Raw genomic sequence first — 20840 nt, forward strand, 5'->3', positions numbered from 1 at the left:
CAGATTCCAGAGAGATTTCTCACCTCCTCCCCCATGTGAAGGTACCATGAAAAGGCCGCCATTTTTGAGGAAGTGGACCCTCACTAGACACTAAATCTATCAGTGCCTTCATCTTGGATTTCCCAGTCTCCAGCCCTGTCAGAAATAAATTTCTTTTGTTTATAAGCCACCTGTCCATAGTGTTTTGTTACAGCAGCTCAAACAGACCAAGATATATCCCCTGAAAGTGTTTTCTGGCATATCCTGACCCATAAAAAAACACTTCTTCTTTTCATTCACTCTTAGGTATGTATAGGAGCATCTCTTTGCCCCAATTCTCAACACCTGCAAATTGCTTTTTCATTTTTACTATGTTTTCAAATGTCATCCTTCACAGAACATCCAGTTTTCCTAGGGGGTTGAAGAAAGGAGTCTTGAACTTTGCCTTCTTTTTCTCTGCTCCCCCTCATTAATCTCTTTTACCTTCTTTTGATTTCTTAAAGATTCTGTGTGTGAATATATCAGTTTGAGAGTTGGGATGAAAAAGGTGAAACAGGATTTTAATTTGTGTATGGGAATTTCCCCCTAGAGATTAAAAAAAATAGTCAAGGCCATCCTACTGTTCAAAGTTCAGATAGTACATACACTCATGAATTAAAGATAACATAGTATTGGTAGACAGGATTCAGATAGAAGAATGTTCTGATTTATTAAACTTGTCTTTCTAAGTAAGATAAAGTAGTTGAGCTAATAGACAATATGTGTTTCTTCTTCCTGAGTTTCAGAAGGAAATAATTCCGCTTTAAGAGTCCTGGGAGAGAGAGAACTATAAAAACACGTTCTGCTCTGATGGGAAGACACGGGGAGAGGGACTATATAATTTTGTATGTTGACTGAAGTTAATTTAAGTAGTGTTAATTGTTCCTCTGCTTCCAGTCAAGGTGATGCCCTGAGACTCAACACAACCCCCCTGAATCTCCCCTGTCCAGAACTCAGTTGAGTGCTGAACTATGTTTCAGCAGAAACAAAGATCTTTGATTTAGCTTTGTACTACATCCATCCCAGCATACCTTGGAGCTGGGGGCAGAAAAGTAGAGAAGAGGACAGGTGCTGGTATCGCTTCTGTTACATTTGGTCAGTGCTTTCTATAAATTAACTTTTGCTATTAAATGGTGCTTTACTTAATTGTGCAGATGGACCAGGGAAAGTTGACTTAGGATATAGAACAATGTTAATAGATTAAATTTTTATATGATTTTTATAGGATTCCTTTTTTGACCTTCTAAGTCTTCCTTCATTCTCGTTCACCTAAGCACCCATGACATCCAGAAAAAGATTTCAGGTTCTGAAATTCAAAAAGAGGGTGTTTGCATCTATACTTTGCCTTGCAAACCAGGCTATTGTTTGGTGAATTGGTTAAAGTTTATATCCATTCAGGCATGAAAGAAATAGTGTTTGGAAAGCTAAATCAGTGAGTTTTATTTTTATTTTTTTTAAAGCTTATGTTTATTTGTTTGACAGAGAGAGATAGTGAGAGAGGGACCACAGCAGGGGGAGTGGGAGAGAGAGAAGCAGGCTTCCTGTTGAGCAGGAAGCCTGACATGGGGCTTGATCCCAGGACCCTGGGATCATGACCTGAGCTGAAGGCAGACGCTTAACGACTGAACCACTCAAGCACCACCCAAGATCACTGAGTTTTAGATAGTGGAAATTTTGGTAGGTAGAAGAAGAAGGAGAAAAAGGAAACTCCCTTTCCCAGTCTTGAATGCTTGTAGCAAGGAGAAGGAGACAAAGTAGCATGTGCAATGGTCAAATACAGGGACCTCTATTTCTATTCTTCAACCTAGAGTGGTAGTATGCCATATAAATAAGGATATCACCAAGTACAGAGGGACAAGTCTTATCCATGCCCTTGTTTGCAACTCTGGGGCAAAGCTAAATTTGACCCATGTCACATCACTGAAAACATGCTTGGGAGAGACCCAAAAGCACTGGTCTAGCAACATGACTCTTCAGTCTTGGCCATGGGTTGTATTGTCTTTCCAGGAAGGAGTAGGATCAAAGACCTTAGAACTATCTTTAGGACCAGCATGATATAAGATGAGACCTTCTGGACCTGAACTCTGAACAGAAACAGGGTCCACGCAAAGAAGAATGGACCAAAAGTTTACCAGGGACCAACTTTTGTATTGAAGACTAGAGGAGCCCAACAGTAGGCTGGTAAGGAATCTACATTCCAAAATTGTAGATTGTTCTGCTCTGCCTTTTAGTCCAGAACATGTAAACAATACAACTGTCTTGTCATAGGTAGAGAAACAGCTAGAGAAAAGTTATTTGCAAGACTGACTTTTTTTTTTTTTCAAAGTTTTATTTATTTATTTTGACAGAGAGAGCACAAGCAGGTGGAGATGGAGAGCAGGCTTCCCACAGAGCAGGGAGCTCCATGGGGGGATCGATCCCAGAATGCTGAGATCATGACCTGAGCCACAGGTGGTTGCTTAACTGACTGAGCCACCCAGGCATCCCAACATTGACCATTTTTATCTAAAAGACTGAATATATCCCGAAGGACTCTTTTTTGGTATTAGACTAAACTTTAGGTTAGATTGGGTATTTACTTACATAAACAATGTGGGTCATAGTAGGAAGAATAGTTTAGTTATAGACAGAATAACAAATTAAGCCTATAAAAAAGTTAACACACAAACTTTTAGTTCTTTAGGTTATAGTATAAATAAAATTTGACAACTGTTCTTTAGATGTAGATTATTGAAGTTAGCCCACAGATGTCATTCTGCAAGATTATCTATGTTTCCTTTGGATTTTTTATAAAAAAATTAAATTCTGATTAAAGTGAAAACAGTTCAGTTACTTGAACTGTCTTCTCATTTTATCCCTCTTTTCTTCACACCTCAACCTCTCTCCCTCAACTCCCCTCCCCTTGCAGCTCCTCCTTCTAATGTTTTCAGTACTAAATTATGGGAAACCAGACTTTCAACATCAGAGCTTGGCTTGACAAAATTTCACTTAAAGAATGTCATCTACTGTGAACCTACTATGTTCGTATCTTTTATAATTATTAAAACTTCCATGCAGGTGTTCACATCAGCATTTCTAATCTGGAGTTCATCTTTAAAAAATATTTTTTAAGACAAGTGATGAGAAATTCTATTGCCTACTCCTGTGAGTTATAAAGACTCTCCGACTTAACAATTTCTAGCATTAAGAAAGGTTTGTCATACAGAAAATTTGCATCTGGATTTTGCTTCTCTTTATTTGGTGCCTAACTCTGTGCGGTTCTCTGCTTTTCTTGTCTTTCTAGGTAATAATTTTTGTTCTCAGATCCACTGAACTTATACGTATATGCTGCTGAATAGGCATTTTTTTCTGGAGAAGATCCATATTATTATGAGATTTTTAAAGAGAAATGAGATTGAATAAATTTGAGAATTCTTGTTCTATCTTTGTATGTCAGCCTTATTCTGTCTCATCAACTCCTCATTTTCTCCTTTCTCTTCTTGTGTCTTTCTCTTTCCATATTAAGAAAATATATGAACATAGAAAAACTTTGCTTTCTTTTTTTTTTAAACTTTGCTTTCTGATGATAGCATGAAGAAGAATGAAAAATTTTATATATCTTTTAAAAATAAAATTTTGTTCTGTGTTCCTTGCCTTATTATTTAACTCTAGGTCATTAAGTATTTTAAATTTTTTTTTTTTAATTTTGTAGCTTGAACTCGCATGGGGCTTGAACTCATGACCCTGAGATCAGGACCTAAGCTGAGATCAAGAGTTGGGCGCTTAAAAAAAATAAATTAATTAAAAACAAACAAACAAAAAAGAGTTGGATGCTTAACCAACTGAGCCACCCAGGCTACACTTAGATAGAAAATGTATATATCCTGAAATCCTACCATCCAGAGTGAATCCCAAGTGAATCTTACAGAAAAAAAAAAAATTCTCTAAGGTATCTTTTTTTTTTTTTTTAAAGATTTTATGTATTTATTTGACAGAGAGAAATCACAAGTAGATGGAGAGGCAGGCAGAGAGAGAGAGAGGGAAGCAGGCTCTCCGCTGAGCAGAGAGCCCGATGCGGGACTCGGTCCCAGGACCCTGAGATCATGACCTGAGCAGAAGGCAGCGGCTCAACCCACTGAGCCACCCAGGCGCCTTCTAAGGTATCTTTTGTATTAACACACAATTTAAAATAAATGGGATCATAATATAATTTGTATCTTGTAATCTACTTGTTTTTCCCACTGAATAATATATTGTGGTCATTTTTCCATGAAACATATCCAAACTACCCTTTCTAACATATATGTAGACTGAATTTATATTCATATATCGTGATTTTATCCATATTCTATTAAAATGTACTCTAGTTTTTCCTAATTTTTCACTATTACATATAATATTTTCATGTGTGGCTTTTGTATATATACTTATATTTTAATTTTAATTTTTAAAATTAGGATGTATTTCAGATATATAAAAATACATAAAGGAAAATGTAGTGGACACACATATACCCACTGCCAAGCTAAAGACTTAGGACAATACTATCGAATTAGGTCCCCTATTTGTACTGACATCTTTATATAGTTCCATAATTGACTACTTTAGGTAAATTCCTAGAGACTAGATTTCTGGATCAAAAGTGAAATCATTGCTTTGGATACATTTTATTTATTTGTACTCATCTATTCAGTAGGTATCTAGTAAGTGTTGCATGCTGGGGACTATTCTCAGGACAGGGATAGAGAGATAAAAGACAGTTCTTATCTTCAAGGAGAAAATAATCTTGAGTCAAATAATAATGACAAGTATAAGACAGTATGGAAAATGATGAAATAGAAGTAAGGATAGGATACAACAGAAGTATAGAGAAGTTGAATCTAACTGGATGGTCATAACTGGTCTGAAAAAGGAAGTGATTTGATTATAAATTAGTTAAGAAGTGAAAGTGAGCATGGAAAACCTTTTAAGTGGGAGAGCATCATTTGCAAAGGCCAAGAATGATAGAGTGGGCCTCACTGAGAAATTATCCCTAGTTTGGTATGGTTAGAATATGGAGTTCTAAGAGAGAACAGTTAGGGAAGAGGGCATAAAAGAAGGGAGAATTCGAGTGTTAGAAACAGAGAGAAGCATTGTTAGTACTACGAATAGCATGAATTGAAAATTGTTTTTTAATAAAGTAGTAATTAAACTGTTTGAAGAGAGAAAAGGAAAAGACTGAGGATACTAGAAAACCACTAAATTATGTGATGGATTTTAGTATGTTTGCATTCTGTTTCTCATCGCTTCTTAAATTTTATTTCCTTTTTAAAGTCAGCATAATAAATATTCATTCCTCTGGCTCACATCTAGGATGCAGCTTGCAAAGAGAAGTCTGTGGCGCTCCCTTTCATATCCCATCCCTTCTGGCTCTGTCCGTGAGGAGGTAAGACAAGGTGATGTGCGTTTTTCTGACTGGACGTTCTCTGTGTTCATATTGTTTATACAGAGACCAGATTGTGATGATGTGAGGGTTGAGACTAGTGAAATTATTAGGTCTCTTTTCACTAAAGATAGCGCATCTGTAATCATTCCAAAGGAGTAAATCGGCATGCAATAGCAATGTATTCATTTTAGAGACAATCCACTTTCCTGTTTTGTTTAAAGGAATCATGGTTCCTATGGTGTGTTCTGTATGAAATGCATTGCATTTCAGGATAATGCTGTTGACCACCAGGGAAGACAGAACAATTGAGGCTGTGTGCCAAATAATCTCCCATAATAGTAGACTTGTGCTCTCTTCATTTGACCTTTGATTGCCCATAAGTTATGGGCTGTTCTTCACTGGAACACTGTGCAACGCCCTGGGTCTTCCAAGTCTTGGCATCTGCTTGGGGCTTAATGACCCACATCACTCCTGGCAGTGGTGCTTTGGATTTACAGCAGCAGTGCTGGTTCATGTGGATAATGGAAACGGTTTTCAACCTCTGTGGTAGTAAATGGTCTTAAATGAACTTTGTTTGAAGAACGTTTCCTTAGAAAACCACTCACACTGCTTCTCACCTTGTATGGAACTCATTCTTCGCTGCAAAAAATGGTCATTGCTGGTTAGAGAGATAAAATTAAAGAACGATCATACAAGATTGGCCTGTAACATGAAAGTTGAAGAAAAGAGGTCTTTAAAAAATCACTTTCTATCTTTGCTGTGTAGTTTTGTTGTTTCCTCTCTTCTTCTGCTTGATACTCACTTTTTGAGATTTATATTACCCAAGTAATTAGCTTTAGCAATTATTAAACTGCCTAATAGACTAAATAGTGTTATTTTTATGTTTTGACTTTTAGGAATTTAGAATTCTAATGAGGGATTTCAGTTCTAATTTATTCGCAAAATAAGTAAAACTGCTCAACTTTTACATTTTAAAGACTATTTAAGGAATGAAATATTGCAATAAACATGAAAATTCACTTTTATGTTTTTTGAAATTCCTTTGTTAAATACAAGTATGTGTGCATACGTATATGTGTATTTGTACTTAACACAGGCTATGGTGGTGACATGCATGCCTGAAATGTTACAGAAAGAATCAGGAGTTAGGGGGAAACATTTGAATCTATGAGAGATTTCACTTTGTGGAAAACCTTAGATGAAACTAAGCAAAGTATGAATTCATTGACAATGATAAAGTTAGAACTAAAGTTGCTCTAAAAGGATCATTTTAAAGATCTATGAACATTGCTGGAATATTATTCAGGCATGTTTTAAGAGCTGATTCTGATTACCTTCTTTATGTGGAAAATATTTAGATTTCTGTACACTCGAACCCTCTCTTTTAAGATCTATTAAAAATTAACATCAATTGGAAAATTTATTCTAATTATTGAGTGCCTCTCATAATCAAAGTGCCCTGATAGATATTCTAAGTAATACTTATTCTTCCATTTCACAAATATATGTCGAGTCTTTTCTGTTGTGAGTCACTGGAAAGTTTCTCTTGCTCAATCTCTTCTGTTTATTAGGAAAGCAGGCCAATCTGCCTGTGGTAAACTGGGATGATTGATGGGGAAAGAAATAAAACTAAAGCCAGGGGGAGCCTGCATGGCACAGTCAGCTGGGCATCCGACTCTTGGTTTGGACTTCTCATGATCTCACAGATGGTGATCTCCTGGGTCTTGCGATCAAGACCACCTTGGGCTCCATGCGTGGTGGGGGCTTTCCTTGGGTATCCTCTCCCTCTGCCCCCCTCCTGCTAGCGTGTGTTCGAGCTCTTTTTCTCTCCCTCAAATACATAAATAAATCTTTAATTAAAAAAAAAAAACCAACAGCAACAACCCAAAACAACAGCCCTGAAGCCAGGGAGACTGCTTTGGAGGTTATTTAATGGCCAAAGAATAGACAACAAAGGAACTAGATTAAGGTGGTAGCAAGGGGAATAAAAATAAAGAATGGACTGAGGAACATGTTTTTAAAGTTGACTAAGTGAGTGTATGTGAGATAAGCAAAAGAAAGAAATGAAAGAAGATTCAAGAATTAGTGTTCTTTTTTTTTTTTTTTTTAAGATTTTGTTTATTTATTTGACAGACCGAGATCACAAGTAGGCAGAGAGGCAGGGAGAGAGGAAGGAGCAGGCTGAGCAGAGAGCCCGATGCAGGGCTCGATCCCAGGACCCTGAGATCATGACCTGAGCTGAAGGCAGATGCTTAATGACTGAGCCACCCAGGCACCCCTCAGGAATTAGTGTTATTAAGTGAACAGTGAAACTGCTGAAATAATAAAACCAGAGGGGCAGGTGGTCAGTAGAGAAAGAGCAAGTCTTTGATTCTCAAAAAATATGCAGATAATGGTAGAAACCTTCAGCTGATGGCATTGATTGCCATTTGGGGCTATATGGAAGAAAGGGAAGAATGATACAATGGCCAGGGGATCATCTGATTGGATGGAGGAAGATACAAGACAGGAAAAAGGGAGGTTTCTTCCCATGTTCTTGTTGCTGAGATTGATATAAATAAATGAATTTTGAGTTAAATATTCCATATTTAAAAACTACTGTATCATAACTCTCCTTACATTTTGGTAAATATCGAGGAACTAAGTGAGGTTTTCAAGATTTAGTACTTTATACACACATAAATGTACATATACAAATAGTTACATGGATTGGGCATGAGTGATGAAATTTTCATCTTAGTTTTCTGTGAGTTATTTTGGAACCTACTTATGTCCCAGGGCAAGTGTGATACATTTGCAGGTGTGAGGTGAAGGTTTAATCCTACATAGGAGGCAAAGTTTGTGCCCATCCCATAGTTTAAATTGAGCACGTCCCCTTTCTGAGCTCCTTACCTAGTAAAAGTGGATCTATAAGAAAAAAATGCAATTCTATAAAGCTGCTTTTACTTTTTTTTTTTTCTTGAGAGTGGAACAAATGGAATTGTGTAAGTAGGGACTAAGTTCTTAGAAAGATTGGGAAGACTTAGAGAGAAAGGGATAGGAATATGGAATTATATTAATTTCTTCAAAGGTGGGGGGGGAGGCTTACTCAAGACCTCATGCTCAGTGCCATCTCAACTGAGTTCAGTTTGGTCAGCCTCATCCAGACTTACCGCCTAGAGCCCCATCCTCATTCTGATAGTGCTCTTACTGGGATCATTATATCCCATTGGTCCCCAGCCAATGCAAAGACCAAATTGCTCTAATCTCCTCTTTAATAACATCTAATGCTAATGATATCTGCAAGACAACAGTTGAAAAAGGAAATGGAAAAGGGGGCACAATGAAGAAGAGGGATATTCCATTATGTGGGAGGGTGAGATTTGGAAATGAAACCTAGCAAGAAAGAGCAATATATCCAGAAGTCCTTGCAACAAGCACCAAAAAAAAAAAAAAAAAAAAAAAAAAAAATCTGTTACTGGATAAAAGGCTATTTAAGTGCCAACCTGTCTCTTAGGGAAAATACCATTGCCTTAATAGGTGATTAGTACATGGATTAGTGTACTGCCAGAAGGGGAATTCAGGAATAGCAACCAAGTAGAAAGACAGACTTAAGAAATGGAGGCATACAAAATAAAATGATGCTTCAGAACAAGAAAGCAATTCAGTTATCAAAACTGAGATGCTGAATTAAGGTTATTTTAGAACGAGGATCATGATGCTGACTCCCAGAGACTGAAGCTAGAGCTAGTTAATGACTCTTTCTCAGCAGAGCTTTTGGTTTTTGATATGGGAATGAGAAGGGGTGTGGAAGCTGAGGACCAGTCTGTATTATAAAATTCCCTTTTACCTTTTGGAAATTTTGAAGAAACAGACAATTACAGACCCACTATCTCTGTCATGCAGAAAATTTTACAGAAAATATTGGAAGTATGAGAATGAGTTAATAAAGCTTGAAGGGAGGGAAATTCTAGTCAAGGTTGAGGAGGCTTCAGCTCAATTTCTGTTGGCAATCATATATATGGGAATACTGTAACCCCAGAACTCCCATTTCAATTTTCCTTCTTTGCGAGGACAACTCCCTTCAATAATAACAAAGTCATTTGAGTCATGGAGATTTGTAGCTGAGTTTTTATTTTCTTTCTCACTCTGTTCCCCTCATTAAGTCCAGCATGACAGAATGATGGCTGAAGACTAGAAATCTTGTCACCAGCAAACAGCACAACCTGGAGGTTTGTGCTGTTCTGATAATTGTGCCCTCCATGGCTGGTGAGAATTGGAGGAGTCAACTCTTGGATCATATCATAGGAATTTCATTTAATCCCTGCCCAAAATCTGACACCTTCTGTTCCTCTGTAGCCACACTACCAGTTACAGACTGTAGAGACACTAGCATGGGAATTCTCAGAAATAATATCAAAAATTATCTCAATGACCTATTTCCTTTTAGAAGAAGCTTCAGAGTAATTTTCAGAAAGGTTCTTGGTGACTGTGAACTTCACCCACTGTCAAAATGGGCTACTTCCTTCACATATTCTTCTTGATTTTTAGAGAGTATTTGGAGCCTGGCTACCAAGGGTTATTCCTGGTCAAGCACAGGTTAAGTTCTGTATGGCTTAAAATGAAGGAAATCTTGTGGAAACCAAAGTTGATTAGAATTATGCAGGTTCTTTGCATGAGCTTTGACATTAGGATGAGAAGAGATTGATGGAACTGGTCTGAGGCATTTGGTAAAGAATGTGGGTCCTATGAATAGAAAAAGAAACCGAGTAATAGTGGCCTTTCTTCTTCCAGTATTATATGTCTAAGCCAGGAAAAAAGAAGAAGAAAAAAACTTCTTTATACTGATGAAACTTACTCTCTTATATTACATCTTTATATTGGTGTTGTATCTACCAAGTCAAATGGTAAGGACTTTGAAAGTGAAGGAAGAGTATTAGTAACCAAACAGAATAATTTTAAGGAGGCTCCATGCCCAACATGGAGCTCAGCATGAGTCTTGAGCTCACAACCCTGAGATAAAGACCTGAGCTGAGATCAATAGTCAGACACCTAACCAACTGAGCCACCCAGGTGCCCCAAACGGAATAATCATTAAAATTTATTTTTAACTTTGCATGCAGAAAAAATTATCCTTTCAGTTTACAATTCTTTGAGTTTTGACCAAATCAGAGTCAAGGTACATAACATTTCCCTCCAAAAACTCCCTCATTCTGCCCTTTTGTAGTCAAACCCTCTGCTTATCCTTAACCCAGGCAATCACTGATCTGTTTTTAGCTTTCTATATAAATAGGCACAGAGAGGGTGTGACCTTCTTGACTCTGTCTTCTTTCACTTAGCATAATATATTTGAGATTCATCCATATTGCTGAGTTTATCAATAGCTTTTTCTTTTCTACTCTTGAGCAGTGTTCCACTGCATGGATGTACCATAGTTTGTTTATTCACTAGTTGGAGGACATTTGGTTAGTGTGGTAGACAAGATTTGGGTTCCCCTGAGCTTTGCCGCCTGGTATTAAGCTCATGAATATATTACATGGCAAAAGGGAATATTTGTAGATGGAATTAGTGTTATAGGTTGCAGATGGAATTAAGATTGCTAATTAGCTGACTTTAAAACAGGAAGACTTTCCTTGTGAGTCCAATGTAATCACAGGTTCTTAAGTGTAAATGAGGAAGGCAGAAGTCAGTCAAACAGATATGACGTGAGAAGAATTTGACTTGCTGTTGTTGGCTTTGAAGATAGAGGAAGGGAGATGTGAGCTAACCTTAAAAAGTAATAATAGCTCTCAGCTAATAACCAACCAAAAACAGGAACCTCAGTCCTACAATTGCAATGCATTGAATTCTTCCAACAACTTAAATGAACAAGGAAACAGATTTTTCCCTTAGAATCCTCAGAAAAGAACTTAACTTTATCAACACCTTGATTTTAGTGAGATTCTGAGATGCTAAACAGAAACCAAGTGGAATCTGCTGGACATCTGACCTATGGAAATTGTGAGATAACTTGGGAAAACATTCGGGTTCTGGATAAAGATAGCCACTCACCTGGCTCTGGAGAGGAGAACTGGCTAACATCTGCTGCCTCACTGTCTTTGAGGGCCGCAGGTTGATTTCCCTTCCTGAGATTTTGGTGTTCCTTTATTACCACAAACTGCAGAGAGCAAGAGGGAGGGAGAGAGAGGACATAACTATAATTCATCAATTATCTCAACATACATGAAACCAAAGTTTTTGACTTCATTATGTTCATCATATGGAAGGTAAAAGCTGAAAGAAAGGCCCCGTCAAATTTCTCTCTCTTACTAATGAAAGATTTAGTTTTCAATTAGGAGCCTTATGTCGATTAAGGCAAAAAGGCACTACCAATACTTTACTGAAGAATCTATTCCAATTCTGGAATCCCAGCTTTTGGGTCATGGATCCCAAGAATCCCACTGCTTTACTTTAAGCAATCCTAGAATCCCTAAGTGTTCTGAGCATTGCACAGAGACCAGACAAATAAGATCTCATGTATGTGTGTGCCCCAACTTTTCAAATATGTGTGCATATTTAGTTAATTAAATTCATTTAAACACCCTCCAAAAAAAGAAATTGTGAGATAATAAGTTTGTGTTGCTTAATTAGCTACTTTTGTGGTAGTTTGTTATGACAATAACAGAAAAGTAATAGGTAGTTTCCAGCTTGGGACAATTATGAAAAAAAGCTGTTATAAAACTTAAATATGGAACCCGAGTGTTCATTTATCTTGGGAAAATACCTAGGAGTGTCACAATCAATTCTAATTGTTTGTGGTAGTAATGTTCTATAAAGTCATCTTGAACACCGAATTAGCAAGTAATAAGACATTGCTCCTAGGGGAAATGCAGAGTTATGTTCCTGTGAGCCTCTGGCCACAATGACAGTTTTGTCAACTGATCAATACATAACCTTATTATATGTGTGTTTTCTGTTTAAAAACACCTTATTGAATATATATTGTTGATTCATTAACCTTGAACTCACAACCAACAGCATTGTAACTCATGGCTGAATGAAACTGATCTAACATATGTATTTTCTCCATAAAGCACATCATAGCTTTCTTGTGTTTGAAAATACTAAATGCACTTAAGCATTACACACTTGGATACCATTTTATTTTTATTTTATTTATTTATTTTTTATTTTAAAAAATATTTTATTTATTTATTTGACAGAGAGAGAGAGAGAGAGAGCACAATTAAGCAGAACAGCAGGCAGAGGGAGAGAGAGAAGCAGGCTCTCTGCAAAGCAGGGAGCCTGATGTGGGGCTCAATGCCAGGTCCCTAGAATCATGACCTGAGCCAAAGGCAGCTGCTTAACCAACTGAGCCACCCAGGCACCCCGTTTGATACCATTTTAAACAGCAGAATTACCAACAAAAAGCACACAAATGCAAAAACAAAAACAAAAACAAACCCACCAAAAAAACAAAAAAAATGTACAACTAAATAAACCAAGAAAAAAGATATTTACTTACAATATGAGAATAAAAACAAGAATCCATAGCACTGCCTTGTTCATTCTCAGCCAGGCACACGAATGTTGGCCTAGACTAGTTTTTCATTGTTCTTCACATGCCATTGAAGGACTGCATATGTCCCACAAGTATTGATTGGGGCGGGGGGTGGCCCTGGGCGGCTCAGTCAGTTACAGGTCTGCCTTCAGCTCATCTCTTAGGGTCCTGGGATGGAGCCCTGCATCAGGCTCCCTGTTCAGCTGGGAACCTGCTTCTCCCTCTTCCTCTCCCCCTGCTTCTGCTCTGTCTCTGTCTCTCTCTGTCAAATACATAAATAAAATCTTTAAAAAATGAGAAGAAAATTATAAAAGAAAGTATTGGTTTGAGCTTATACATAAATTTCAGCAAGTGGTCAAACTCACAAATACAGATGTGAATAATTAGGATTGATTATATTATGAGAGCATGTGGTGAGTATATGTTACCTTTATAAGAAAATGCCAAACTATTTTCTAAAGCTACTGTACCATTTTATATTCTCACTAGGAATATATGGGGATTGCAGTTGCCCACTCCTTCCCAGTGATTAATATTATCAGCTTTTCTGACTTTAGCTATTTTAATAGGTTTGTATTGGTATGTATATGTAGTGGTATCTCACTGAGGTTGTAATTTGCATTGCCCTAATAACTAATGATTCTGAGCATCTTTTCATCTACTTATTTGGCATCCCTATATTTTCTTTGGTGAAGATATTTCTGCTCAAATATTTCACTCATTTGTTTAAAATTGGGTTGTTTAAGCCCAGTTGGCTCAGTTGGTAAAGCATGCGACTTTTGATCTTGGGTGTATGGGTTCGAGCCCTATATTGGGTGTATAGATTACATAAAAAATAAAGAAAAGCCTTGGGATGCCTGGGTGGCTAAGTCATTAAGCATCTGCCTTTGGCTTGGGTCATGATCCCAGGGTCATGGGATCGAGCCCCACATTGGGCTCCCTGTTTGGTGGGAGGCCTGCTTTCTCCCATTCCCTCTGCCTGTGTTCCCTTTCTAGCTGCATCTCTCTCTCTGTCAAATAAATAATTTAAAAAATAAAGAAAAGTCTTTTAAAAATTGAGTTATTTGATTTCTTATTATTGAGTTTTGAGAGTTCTTCCTATATTCTGGATATAAATCCATTGTGAAATATGTGACTTGCAGATGTTTCCTCTTAGTATATGGCTTGTCTCTTCACTCTCTTAAGGTTATTTTGGGGCTGCCTGGGTGGCTCAGTCCACTAAGCATCTGCCTTCTGCGCAGGTCATGATCCCAGGGTCATGATCCCAGGTTTGTGGAACCGAGTCCTACATTGAATCCCTCATTAAGTCCCACATGAGTCTGGTATCAGGCTTTTGAACAGGGAGCCTGCTTCTCCCTCTGCCTCTGCCTTTCTCTCTCTGTCATGAATTAAAAAAAAAAAATCTTAAGAAAAAAGTGTATCTTTGGCAGAGCAAATGTTTTAGATTTTAACAAATTTAATTTATTATTTTTTTTCTTTATGGGTCATGCTTTTGGTGTTGAATCTAAAATCTTTTTGTCTAACATAAAATGATGCAGATTTTCTTCTAGAAATTTTATAGTTTTACATTTTACATGTAGGTCTATGATCCATTTTGAATTAATTTTTGTGAAGGGTATATGATGTAAGTTGATGGATAGATAGATAAGTGTCCAATAGTTTCAGAGCCATATGTTGAAAGTCTGTCATTACTTGATAGAATTGCCCTTACATCTTTGTAAAATATAAGTTAGCCATTTATGTGTTGATCTACTTCTGGACTTTATTCTATTCCATTGATCTGTATGTTACTACTTTTCTAATACTACACTGTTTAGTTAGGGTAGCTTTATATTAAACCTCGGAATTAGATATTGAGATATTTATTGTTTTTCTTCAAAATTATTTTGGCAATTCTAATTATTTTATATTTACATTATAAATTTTAGAATTAGGGCCACCTGGATGGCTCAGTTGGTTAAGCATCTGACTCTTGGTTTCAGCTCAGGTCATGATCTCAGGGTTGTGAGGTCGAGCCCCACGTCAGGCTCCATGCTCAGCACAGAGTCTGCTTGAGGTTCTCTCTCTCCCTCTCCCTCCACCCTCTCTCTGTCCCTTCCATTGATCGTGCTAAATAAATAAATATCTTTAAAAAATTTAGATTTAGCTTGTTGACAAAAAAATCGTGCTGGGATTTTTTTACTGGGATTGCATTGAATTTATTATCTATTTGGAATATTTTAATGTCTTTATAATATAAAGTTTTAACCCATGAACACATTTATATTTTTAAAAAAATTTTGTGTACAGTTGACATCCAATATTACATTAATTTCAGGTATACTTGCCATATACATCAACATGGATGGAACTAGAGGGTAAATTATGCTGAGGGAAATAATTATCATGTGGTTTCACTCATATGTGGAATATAAGAAACAATGCAGAGGATCATAGGGGGAGAAAGAGAAAACTGAATGGGAAGTCACCAAAGAGGGAGAAAAACCATGAGAGACCCTTAACTGTAGGAAAAAAACTGAGGGTTGCTGGAGGGGAGGTGGGGTGGAGGGGATGGACATTAAGGAGGGCACATGATGTGATGAGCACTGGCTATTATACGCAACTGATAAATTACATAATGATTCAACTTCTCTGTGCATTATACTGTGCTCACCATGAGTGTAGCACTGTCATCTTACAGCACTATTACAGTATCACTGACTAGAACTATGCTGTGTTTATTATTCCCAGGACTTATTCATTCCATAACTGGAAGTTTGTATCTCCCACTCTCCTTTACCCATTTTACCCTCAACCCCTTCCTTCTGGGAGCCCTCAGTTTATTTTCTATACTTGTAGGTCTGATTCTGCTTTTTGTTTGTTTGCTTATTCATTTGTCTTGTTTTTTAGATCCCACACATGAGTGAAATCATATATTTGTCTTTCTTGGTCTGACTTATTTCACTTACCATAATACCCTCTAGGTTAATCCATATTGTCGAAAATTGCATGCTCTCATCCTATCTTATAGCTGTATAATAATCCATTTTGAGTGTGTGTACACATCACATTTCCCTTCTGCATTTGTCCACTGATGGACACTTAAGTTGCTTCCACATCTTGGCTATTATAGATAATGCTGCGATAAACATAGGGGTGCATATATCTTTTTGAATTAGTGTTTTCATTTTCTTTGGGTAAATACTCAGTAGTGGAATTATTGGATCATATGGTATTTCTGTTTTTAATTTTCTGAGGAACCTCCATATTTTTTCCACAGTGGCTGTACCAATTTACACTCCCACCAAGAGTGCATGAGCATTTTTTCCCACATCCTTGCCAACAGTTTTTATTTCTTGTCCTTTTTATTTTAAGCATTCAGAATGTGTGGGGTAATATCTCATTGTGATTTTGATTTACATTTGCCTGATTATTTGTCATGTTTAGCATCTTTATGTGTGTCTCTAGCCATCTGCATGTCTTCCGTGGAAAAATGTTTGGATCCTCTGCCCATTTTTTAATCAGGTTGTTTGTTTTTTTGATGTTGAGTTGTATAAAGTTCTTTATATATTTTAGATAATAAACTCTTATCAGATATATCATTTGCGAGTATATTCTTCTATTTACTTAGCTTATACTTTTGTTGATGGTTTCCTTTATTGTGCAAAAGCTTTTTATTTTGGTGTAGTTCCAGTAGTTAATTTGTGCTTTTTTTTCCCTTGACTTAGGAGACATATCTAGAAAAATGTTGCTATGGATGATGTCAGAGAAATAACTGCCTGTGTTCTCTTCTAGGATTTTTATTATTTCAGGTTTCACATTTAGGTCTTTAATCTATTTTGAGTTTATTCTTGTGTGTGGTGTTGGAAAGTGGTCTACTTTCATTCTTTTGCATGTAGCTGTCCAGTTTTGCCAGCACCATTTATTGAAGAGACTGTATTTCCTTATTGTATATTCTTGCCTCCTTTGTTGTGGGTTAATTGACCATGTAAGAGTGGTCTCTTCTGTGTTCCAGTGATTTATGAGTCCATTTTTGTGCCAGTACCATACTTTTTTTAGTTACTACTACAGCTTTGTAGTATATCTTGAAATTTGGAATTGTGATACCTCCAGCTTTGTTCTTTCTCTTAATTAATTTAGGTTCACTTTGATATCTTTTATCAGTGTTTCATGCTTTCAGCATGCATATCCTGCACATATTTTATGAAATTTATAAGTACATATTTCATTATTTAAGGCTGTTATAAATAATATTGCTTTTTAAACTTTAATTTCTAATTGTTAATTGCTAGCATATTGAAAAATAATTGAATTTTATATATTAACCCTCTAATTGGTGATTTGGTAACTCTGATAATTCTAGGAGTTCTCCACTTATACCTTTTTTAGATTCTATAAGGACTTTCTAAGTAGATAATAATGTTTATAAACAGTGATAGTTTTTTTTTCTTCCATTCTAATCTATGTCTATTTCTTTTCCTTCCTTATTGATATGATGTTGAATAGGAGCAAGTGGACACTCTTCCTTTTCCCCGGGTTGGGGGAAAACATTCAGTCTTTTACCATTAATTATGTTATTTGCTGTATGTGTTTTTAGAAAATTGCTATTTATTAGGTTTTTTACTATCAGTGAATGTAGAATTTTATAAAATGCTTTCTCTGCATTGTTTGAAAAGATCTTATGGTTTTTCTCTTTTAGCTTGTTTATATGATGGATTATATTGATTGATTTTTGAATGTTGAACCAGCCTTGCATTTCCAGGATACAACCACTTGGTTCTAACATAATTTTTCTGTATTTCTGTATTTAATTTGTTGTATTTTTTTGAAATTTTTTGTGTCTATGTTCATGAGGGATATTGGTCTGTAGTTTTCTTTTAATGTCTTTGCTTTTTTAGTATTGATGTAGTGGTGGTTTCACAAAATAAGATGGAAAGTAATCAATTTTTATATTCTTGGGAAGATATTGTATATGATTGGTATACTATTGGTATACTATTTCTTCCTTAAATGTTTAGAAGACCTGACCATTGAAACCATCTTAGCCTGGATTTATCTTTGTTAAAATATCAGAATAATGTTTAAAACATATAATTGAGCACCTATTATGTATCTGAAATATTCATTTCTTTTTCAGACATTTTCTCAATTTCTGTAATATATTTTTTTTTACCTCTACAATAAGTTTTGACTTAAGTTAACATGAAATACTTGATTCAAACTGAACACAAATCTGTTAGTATTCTTGATATTTTGATGAGGATACTGAAAACTTCTGGTAGAAAAGTTAGATTTATAGTTAAAGATTAGATACACTTGTGACGTTAGATTAAGTCATTGGACACCTTTGAGCCCAAGTTTTCTAAGTAAATGGATATAATGCATCATAAAATGTTACATCAGATAAAGTGTCCTGAACTTATAACTAATTTATGAAAGACCTAATTGTTTAGGTCAAAACAAACAATAAAACAATCTAGTTGTTTTATTGAAATATAAACATTTTTCATCAAATTAAAGAAACATCAAAGGTTTAAGTTATATAACTATGAGAAAGAACCTAGTTGTTCATCAAAAATAGTGTTTGCTTTCTGGGTACATAGTAAGATTTTATTTCTCAGCCTCCCTTGGAGGCATTTGTGGCTTTGTGACTGAATTTGAGCCTGTGTAATGTGAGAGGAAGTATTGCATGATATTTCCGTTCCCGGTTCCTAAGGACCCCTTATGCGCAGTTCTTGTTTTATTCCCCTTCAGGCTAGCGGGCATGGAGACAATCAGTGGTGACCTTGAAGATTACAAAGCTGCTCTGAGCCTAGGTTTCTGAATTATTACATAGATGAGGGTACCCTACCAATACATTTGTCTTTCAGTAATGGTGTATGAAAAACAAAATAATCTCAATTGTTTTGATCATTTGGGGATACATTTGTTAATAATAGCTAGTACATAAATTTGATACGATGAGAGTTCTCCTTTAATAGTACTTTTAATTTTCTTCTTAGAAAAAAATCAGTGTTCACATTTGAGCAATTCCAAGTGGAAGTATCCTATTTGAGAGGACACAATTTATGATTAAAAACCCTATGAATCCAAGGTAAAAAAGAAAAATAATTTTTAAGAGTTGTTAATCAGGTGAAAAATTCAACAGGAGGATATTTGTGATTGTGTTTGGTTGTTTAAGGATAAACTTGGTAATCCAAGTAATGGTCCAGAATAATTGGACATTTCAAACAGCAATGAAATTAGTTTATGTAGCTAGACACTTTACTCATAGTAAAGTGTGTCAGACTTTACACAGACACATAGTAACTTTGTCAGACACAGTGTATAAGCAATGTTGATAGAGGAATTGCTAAGTGACTACCTGAGAAGCTAAAGGATTTATATGTACTTAAAAGCAATAGGAGCTATCAGGTATTTATATGGCTCACTAATAATTTCCATAATTCTACTTTAATGCTGAAAAATATTTGCACACATTTAAACGGAGTTCAACAGTACTTAAGAAATAACCAATAATTAAAATGCAAAGAGATAACAGATTCATGTGCTTTCTGTGTGATAGAAGATTGTTTAGATTTCAAGGTTTATTTTGTTCTGCCAACAGTGTTATTAATCATCGTTCCTCATTTCCTTTCACTGCTGGGATTTGACAAGGATTTTATTTCACCTTGAAAAACTGCACATAGTGGAGAGTTTCTTCACTTTATTCCTGCAGTCTTAACATACCCTACTGAGTAAAGGTAAATTGCTTTTTATTCTGTATTCTGTTATATTTTTGAAAAATGGTTTTCAAATCACAAATTTGATTCCTCTCTTGGTACTGAAAGATCATAAACAAATACGTTTTTATGTTATTTTTCTTTAGTAAGCTTTATGATTTTATCCTCAGCAACTGGACTAATTCAATAAGCAGCAGACCATAAGGCAGTAAATGGATACACTATTAATTTTTATTGCTAAAGTTTCTTTTATGTACTATTTGATCTAAAGATGTTTTTCACATTTTTATGGTGATACTGGCAGACTTTAAAAATCCAACTCTATAATTCTTATTGATAAAGCCTGGATATTTTTAACTCAGTAGCCCAAGGAATGGCAACAGTTCATATCTCACGAACCAGTTCATTAAATGAAAATCTTGAATGAGAAAGGGAAAGCCAAACAAGGAGATCGTAGTTTAGTTCCCCAATCAATAGAACACAACTGGGGAGGTTTAACTCCAGCACTAATATCATGTCACTACAAGAACTTCATGAATGATTTATTCTCCTCCTTATTCACCCTCAGAATGAGAGTTTAGGCCTGAAGAAGAGCTTCTTAAAATTGCTTTGATTCTGTGGTTGCTCAGAATTGGAGCTGAAGCAGTTGACCATTAAAACAGAATGGTGAAATTAAAAACAAACAAACAAAAAAATGAAAAAAGTAAGTAAGGATGTCCCTCATTTCCAGATGGACTGGTATTCTGCAGGGTCTCATCTGCAAGTCTGCTTTACTGCTGATTTTGAAGTCGTGCTAATTGATAAGTACAGCAGACTCTCCCACCCTAGGCCCACGCTGATTAAATCAGTGCTCTCAGTATATAGTCCTTCATCTCCGAAAATCATGTGTGTCCTATGAGGAAATGGAAGCAATGGATATAATATAAAACCCTGGGGGTTGTAATGACAGTACAGACCTTTAAAAGGACTGTATTACATCAATTTGACTACTGTTTATTGAGGATATCATGGAACTACAAACAAACACAGTCCATGTCCACCAGGACCTTAATCAGAGAAATAAGATCTGGTCATAAAATATGCATAAAACTTAATTAATAATCACACAAAAGCAGTTTTAAATCTGTTCCGTGCTACATGCTGAGTGACTGGTGTGGCTATTTAAAGGTGAAGTAGCTCATTCTAGGCTGCTGTGGTC

The 20840-nt window shown here is 36.0% G+C and overlaps 1 long non-coding RNA gene across 1 annotated transcript in view; it reads left to right on the plus strand.

Moving 5' to 3' along the window:
- Positions 1–19655, plus strand: part of LOC116575172 — a 36461-nt gene extending 16806 nt beyond the window's left edge. The window contains exons 4-6 of the long non-coding RNA XR_004279629.1: positions 5350–5422; positions 18923–19014; positions 19528–19655. This is a non-coding gene — a long non-coding RNA (uncharacterized LOC116575172). The remainder of the gene's footprint in view (positions 1–5349; positions 5423–18922; positions 19015–19527) is intronic.
- Positions 19656–20840: the final 1185 nt, after the last annotated feature.

The sequence above is a fragment of the Mustela erminea genome, chromosome 16, assembly GCF_009829155.1.
Source record: "Mustela erminea isolate mMusErm1 chromosome 16, mMusErm1.Pri, whole genome shotgun sequence".
Taxonomy (NCBI): Eukaryota; Metazoa; Chordata; class Mammalia; order Carnivora; family Mustelidae; genus Mustela; species Mustela erminea.